Source organism: Terrapene carolina, unplaced genomic scaffold (assembly GCF_002925995.2).
Source record: "Terrapene carolina triunguis isolate 2854851 unplaced genomic scaffold, T_m_triunguis-2.0 Scaffold493, whole genome shotgun sequence".
Classification (NCBI taxonomy): domain Eukaryota; kingdom Metazoa; phylum Chordata; order Testudines; family Emydidae; genus Terrapene; species Terrapene triunguis.
In genome coordinates, this window is record NW_020664844.1 from 232,611 (window position 1) to 239,517 (window position 6,907).

General features: G+C 60.6%; 1 protein-coding gene across 1 annotated transcript in view; it reads left to right on the plus strand.

Moving 5' to 3' along the window:
• The first annotated feature begins 378 nt into the window (after positions 1-378).
• Positions 379-6,907, plus strand: part of LOC112118023 (free fatty acid receptor 3-like) — an 8,667-nt gene continuing 2,138 nt past the window's right edge. The window contains exon 1 of the mRNA XM_024216220.3: positions 379-453. The gene's annotated coding sequence lies outside the window, so the exon portion shown is untranslated. The remainder of the gene's footprint in view (positions 454-6,907) is intronic.

Consider the following 6,907-nt stretch of genomic DNA (forward strand, 5'->3'; position numbering starts at 1 on the left):
GTCTAGTGGTTAGAGCAGGGGGCTGGGAGCCAGGACGCCTGGGTTCTGCTCTCAGCGGCTCCCCACTGCCTGGTCTTTGTCCAATGTTAGCCTTCAGCAGCCTGAGCGCTCTGGCTCTTGCCCCCTCCCTGGGGGGGCGCGATTCCTCCTTTCCCAGCCCCCTCGGCGCTGGAGGGTGGCCGGGATCTCTGCCCCCCAGCTCCACTGCACCAGGGTTCAGTCCCCCCAGGGCGAGCTCCCAGTCCGCCCCCCCCCCCCATCCCGGTGCAGCTCCCAGTCCTTGCCCACTTTAGCCCCGCCCCGCGGCTCCCGGCCCCGCCCCCGGGCGGCGCCAGCTGGTGCGGGCGGGGTGCGGGGACTGCAGCCGGCGGAGCGAAGCAGACGGGACGGGACGGGACTCAGGAGGCAGCGCTCCAGCCGAGGGACCCAGGAGTCCGGCCACTCTCCAGCGCGGTAGGTGCCCGGCTGGGGATTAGGAAGGGGGGGGGATGTGTCCCCCTGGCCTTAAATCTGTGCGTGCCCCATAGATCCATCCCCCATGGCCCCCACCCCCTGCGCCCCCACGGCCCCAGCCCCCCGCATAGCCCCCATCCACCCCCATGATCCCTGTCCCTCCATCCACACCATATCCCCCACCCCCTGCAACCGATAGCCCCCTACCCCATCCCCCTCCATCCATCCATATCCGCCCCATCCCCCCATCCCCTCTTCCCTTCCTCTGTCCCCCAATGTACCCCATATCCATCCATCCCCCATAGATCATCCATCCCACCCTCTCTCCATCCTTTCATGCACCCCATCCATCGATCCCTCAAATCCACCCCCATGTGCCCCAACCCCCTCTCCCTTCATCCATCCTCCCATATCCCCCAATCCAGCTCCCATGCACCCCACAGCCCCAATGCACCCTCCATCCATCCCCCCAGCACCTCCAATTAATCCGTCCTTTGTAGAGTGTGTGTGAGATCCCCCCAATCCACCTCCAAACCAGCCCCCCATGTACCCCCATAGCCCTAACCCTTCCTCCATCCATCCCCACCTCACCTTCTGTCCATCCCCCATAGCTCCCATCCCTCCCTTCCTTGATCTAGTCCCCTACCCACCCCTCTGTCCATCCCCCCATATCCATTCACCACTATAGCCCACACCCTTCCACCCATCACCAACCCCTTCATCTATCCCCTCCCCCCGCCCCCGCCATCCACCTATCCACCTCTCTGTGTCCTCTTACACCCTCCATCCTCCCCCCCAGCCCCATACAGCCTTGCACTGCCCTCGGTCCCTCCCCATCCAACCCTCCACCTGCACCCCCTTCCCCTGTACCCTGCTAAGTCTCCATCCTTCCATCCCCCCCAACCTCCATCCATCCATCCCCCCCACACCCCTTCATCTCTCCCTCCCATCCCTCTACACCCCTCCATCTCCCCCACATGCCTCCATCTCCCCGCTTCCCCATCCATCCCTCTACACCCCTCCATCTCCTCATCCCTTCATTCCCCCACATGCCTCCATCTCCCCACTTCCCCATGCATCCATCCATCCCCCCCCACGCCCCTCCATCTCCCCATCCATCCATCCATCCATCCCGCTACACCCCTCCATCTCCCCATCCCTTCATGCCCCTTCAATCGTCTACCTCCCCGCATGCCTCCATCTCCCCACCTATCTATCCATCCCTCTCCATAAACTATCTATCCCCATACACCCCCTATCTATCCCCAGACACCCCCTCTATCTATCTATCCATTCCCAGACACCCCCCATCTATCTATCCCCAGACATCCCCTATCTATCTCCAGACACCCACTCTATCTATCTATCTATCTAATCAACGGCTGAGATTTGACTTTCCCTGGTGAGTTCAGTGTGATGTCCCGTCCCAGCCTGAGGCCTGTGAGCAAACAGCAGAGGGCAGAGAGAGGAAAGGTGGTGCATAGAAAGGGCTAAAGGAACTCGCTGGGGGACAGAGCGAAGGATGGCCAGATATGTTTACCTGGGGGGGGTGCGTGGCTGGATGGATAGACAGGCAGATGTTCCAGTCTCATATGAGCTCCATGGTTCCAGGTGTAAAGCAATTCATTGTCCTGATGGCAGTGCCCAGAATAGAACCCAGGAGTCCTGGCTCCCAACCCCCCCGCTCTAACCCACTAGACCCCACCCTCCTCCCGGAACTGGGGATCCAACCCAGGAAGGTGGATGTTTCAAGTCAATCTTTCTTTCGGACTCCTGGTTTCCATTCCCAGCTGGGTATTGGGAGTGTGGTCTAGAGGGGAAAGGCCCCATATCCCATGCCCTGTCCCCAGAGCCAGCCAGTCCCCCGCTCTGGGGCCGGATGGGAGCCGACGCCCCCTAGAGGTGGAAGGTGGCCTGTCCCCTGCTCCAGCTCGCTAGGGCTGGAACATTGTCTGTTTACCTACTGCAGAAAACTTTCTGGCTTCCCAGCAACACGGGGCTGCACCTGTTTACTGCTGTCCATGCCAGTGACCCCGGGGCCCCGTGCTGAGGAACCATTAATGGGATCGATTTGTTCCCTCTGCGTCACACAAACACCTCCCTGTAGGCAAGAGATGCATGTCAGCATGGCCCTGGGCTGGGGAGAGCAGTGGGATCCAGTGGTTAGAGCAGGGGGGCTGGGAGCCAGGACTCCTGGGTTCTACCCCAACTCTGGGAGGGGAGTGGGGTCTAGTGGTTAGAGTGGGGGGGACAGAGCCAGGATTCCTGGGGTCTATACCTGGCTCTGGGAGGGGAGTGGTGTCTAGTGGTTAGAGCAGGGGGGCTGGGAGCCAGGACTCCTGGGTTCTGTCCCCAGCTCTGGGAGGGCTGTGAGATCTAGTGGTGAGAACAGGGGGTTTCAGGCAATCCTTATAGCTCTGGGGGATGTGAGATCTGCCCCGCCCCCAGCCAGGATGTACAGAAGCGGGAGTGGACGAAGCCACAAGTCCTGCTCCGGTTCGTGCCAATGAACCTGCCCGCGACCCCATCTCCCGGCATCCCACGGGGACCCGTCTCTGTCAGGGAGACAGGTTTGCTCTAGTGATGAGCTGGCTGCACTCCCGGCCCTGGGACAAGCATCCCTCATGGCCGAGCACTCCAGATGCTGAAGGGCCTGTCAGCCGCCCTCCTGGAGAACGACCTTGAAACAGATCAGGGTGTGCCGTGCCTTGTGTGTGTGTGATCCTGGGACCCCTGAGATCGCTGCTCGGGGGGGATCTCTGCTGCCCCCTGCAGGAGGAGCTGAGCCCTGTTCTGGGTCTGTGTGTGCGTGCACCGATCCTTTGGTGTGACCATGATATGTGTGTGTGTGTGTGCACACCTGCCTTTCAGAGAGCAGCACTTCACACCCCGGGCAGGAGTTTGCTTCACTAAGGACTGTCTCTGGCCGTGTGCCTGGGCATTGCCTGGCCTAGCGGGGCCCTGATCTCCCCCGGGTCAGGGACTGTCTCTCATAGCAGGGCCTGGATCCTTAACCCTCCTAGCACCCAGTGGCGGGGAGTCCCATGGGTTAATGATTTGCGGTGTGGCAAATCTGTTTCTTTCTTTCAGCCTTTAGCATGTTGTGTAAACACCGGCTGCTTTTCTGCCCCAGACTCCAGCTCTCCAAAGCGCTTAGGGAAGGAGGTTTATTGTGATTTTCTTATTTTTCTGCACATTGGCCCCTAGCAGCCTTTAGATCCATTCCTGGAAATTGGGAAGTGCTGTTTGGCTTTAACGTCACACAACCAGCAGGTTGGCCATCCCCGCACCATTAGCGCTGACGCCGGGCGGAGTCGCTGGGTGACTGGGGAGGGACAAAGGGCTGAGAGATCAGACACCCCTGGCGTTAGAGACGCCTGAGTACAATGAAGATCCAGCCCAAACCCACAGAGAGATATGCGGCGCCAGGACACCGGGGTTCTGTCCCCAGCTCTGGGAGTGCAGGGGGGGGGGTCTAATGGCTGGGACTGGCAGAGAGAAGTCTGGCTCCCACTTGTACTGGTGGCTTTATTTAGATATTTGGCAACTACGGCTGTGTCCAATACAATAGAGCTGGGGATAGAACCCAGGAGTACTGACTCCCAGCCCCCCCTGCTCTAACCACTAGACCCCACTTCCCTCCCAGAGCCAGGGAGAGAACCCAGGAGTCCTGGCTCCCAGCCCCCCCTGCTCTAACCACTAGACCCCACTCCCCTCCCAGAGCCAGGGAGAGAACCCAGGAGTCCTGGCTCCCAGCCCCCCCTGCTCTAACCACTAGACCCCATTCCCCTCCCAGAGCCAGGGAGAGAACCCAGGAGTCTTGACTCCCAGCCCCCGCTGCTCTAACCACTAAACCCCACACCCATGGATAGAACCCAGGAGTCCTGGCTCCTAGTACCCCCCTGTTCTAGCCACTAGACCCCACTCCCCTCCTAGAGCTGGGCACAGAGCCCAGGTATCAATGTTGATCCAATTGAGCCGTACCCGTGTGGCGTTGCTGTGTGGCTGTTCCCCGGCTGCCCCACCCCAGAGGTGGCTGCATCTCAGTGTCTTGTCACCAAATCTGATCAGCTGCTGCCTCAGTAGTACCCGAAAGCTTTTCCCCATCACCGCAGGGCAGGCTGGGGCAGAGCAGATCTGGGTTTGGTGGTTTGTGGGGGGCTGTAACCCCCATTTTCCCAGGGTCCCCTCACCAGGGGAGGGGCATTGGGCCAGGTCCACATGGGGGCGGGGGAAGGGCAGTGCAGGTACATTTAGGCTCTGAGGTGCTGAGCTGAGCAGAGGGTCTGGCTGGTGTGACTGCGGCCCAGAACCCTGGGCACTAGCTGGCATTTATTCCGGGTAGTTTAAAGCCAGTGGGGCCTAGTGGTTAGAGCAGTGGTGGGGGAGCTGGGAGCCAGGACTCCTGGCTTCTCTCCCCAGCTCTGGGAGGGGAGTGGGGATCTAGGGGGTCAGAACGGGGGGGGGGGGGAGCTGGGAGCTGTGCTTCAGGAGGGTGGGAAGTGAAGTTCCCCTGTGTGGTCCGTACCAGACGCCAGCGGCCGTGAAGCCTGTTCCACTGACCAGCCGCTCTCCCAGGCCGTCAGAGCCCCCAGCGCTTCACCCCTCACCCATTCAGGGGAAGGGAAATTGGGTTTCCTACTTAGATTCCCCTGATCAGGATGATGAAAAAAGCCCTCCCACGCCAGCAGCTAATCTCCCCTCATTAGAGCCATCCATCAGCCTGTCCAGCCGCTGTTTTCGCTAGCTAGCTCTGCATGCACCCTAGCTCTGCCGGTGCCCCTCAATCCCAACCCGCAGCCTCCTGGCAACCCAGCCCTGGGCCCCCCACACACCCTCAGCCGTGCCCAGATCCCCTGCACGCTGCCCCTCACTGGCCTGCCAGGGCTGGGCGTGTACCTCCCATCCTGAGCCGAGCATCTCGTCACCTTCCTAATGGCTGTGACTAGAGTGTGTCTGCGCTGCGATTGCACACCGGGTGTAGACATGCCCTAAGTCGTTCTCTAAGCAGGTGCCCGCCATTAGCGGCTGGGCTGGGGCCGCCAGTTCCTGGATCTACAGTGCAACCTCCTCTAGGGCTGGAAGACGTAAGGGGATACTAGCCTACTATATCTGCCAGGTAACGGAGCGACTCTCTTAGCTCACGTGGGCTGTGCTATTGATTTAAAGGCCCAGGGTTCGAGCTCTGCTGACGGCCTGTGGCCAGGGAGTTGTTGCATGAGGCTATGTGGGTACAGTGTGGAGTTGGTGCCCTCTAGAGGGGAAAGGCCCAGTGTCCCATTCCCTGCCCCCCCACATCCCCTCCGCCCCGAGCCAGCCAGTCCCCTGCCCTGGGGCCAGATGGGAGCTGGTGCCCCCTAGAGGGGAAAGGTCTCATTCCCCACCCTCCTGAGCTAGCCAGTCCCCTGCCCTGGGTCCAGATCAGAAACAGTGCCCTCTAGGGGGGAAAGGCCCCGTGTCCCAGTCCCTGAGCCAGCCAGTCCCCCACCCTGGGTATGGATCGGAACCAGCGCCCCCTAGGGGGGAAAGGCCCCATGCCCCATTTCTGGAGCCAGGGTAAAGCAAATGTATTATTTGATCCCCGCTGATTTCCGAGGGAAACGCCAGCTCAGAACGGAGCCATTCTGGAGTAGCAGCAGGTGGGCTTGGCACTGGGGGGCCAGGAGCAGAGATTGGGGGCTGGGGTGAAAAGAGGGAAGATTTATTTCCCCTGATAAGAGCAAAGAGAGAGAGAACCTGGAGCAGCAGGTCCTTTATTCCATGAGGGCGCCACCCGGCCGCCTGACCCCAGATTGGCACCTCTGACCCGCGGGTTTTAGGGCATTTTGGAGGCCCCGTTGCTAAAACAGGAGTTTTGTTCAACCTTAATGATGCAGTTACGAGCTGATCTTGGTACTTGGCCTGCCGCTCAGGCAGAGAGGAAGGGAGGGCCTGCCTCCCTTTTATAGACTGGGGGAAACTGAGGCACAAAGTGACTTGCTCAAGGTTACACAGGGAGTATAGGGCAGAGCTGGGAATAGAACCCAGGAGTCCTGGCTCCCAAGGGCCGGGTTAGCCTGTTTATTCTCCTAGCTAGAGAGGCGCCCGCGGGGGCCCCGCGTCCTCTCCCCTAGCCCTTCGGGAGGGAGGCGTGGGGCGTTCCGATGGGCAGAGCTCCGTTCAGCTGCCGTGTCGTCTCCTAGCGGAGGAAGGGCCGTGGGAAAGTGTGGGGTTGTTGGCCCACAGTTTGCAGGCAGGGTTGGGGGGATCTTGCATTGCCGCGGTTCCCACGTTCTCACCCGCTGCGCTCGACTGTCTGACAGATAAGGGAGAGGAGAGCTGGCCAGGCCAATCCGGGGCATGCAAATGCGCCAGCTTCAAAGAACACAGATAAGCAATGTACACACATGACCTGGGCTGCCCTGCCTCACAGCGCCCCCTAGCGCCGCTCTGGGGCATTGGGGCAGCCCTGACT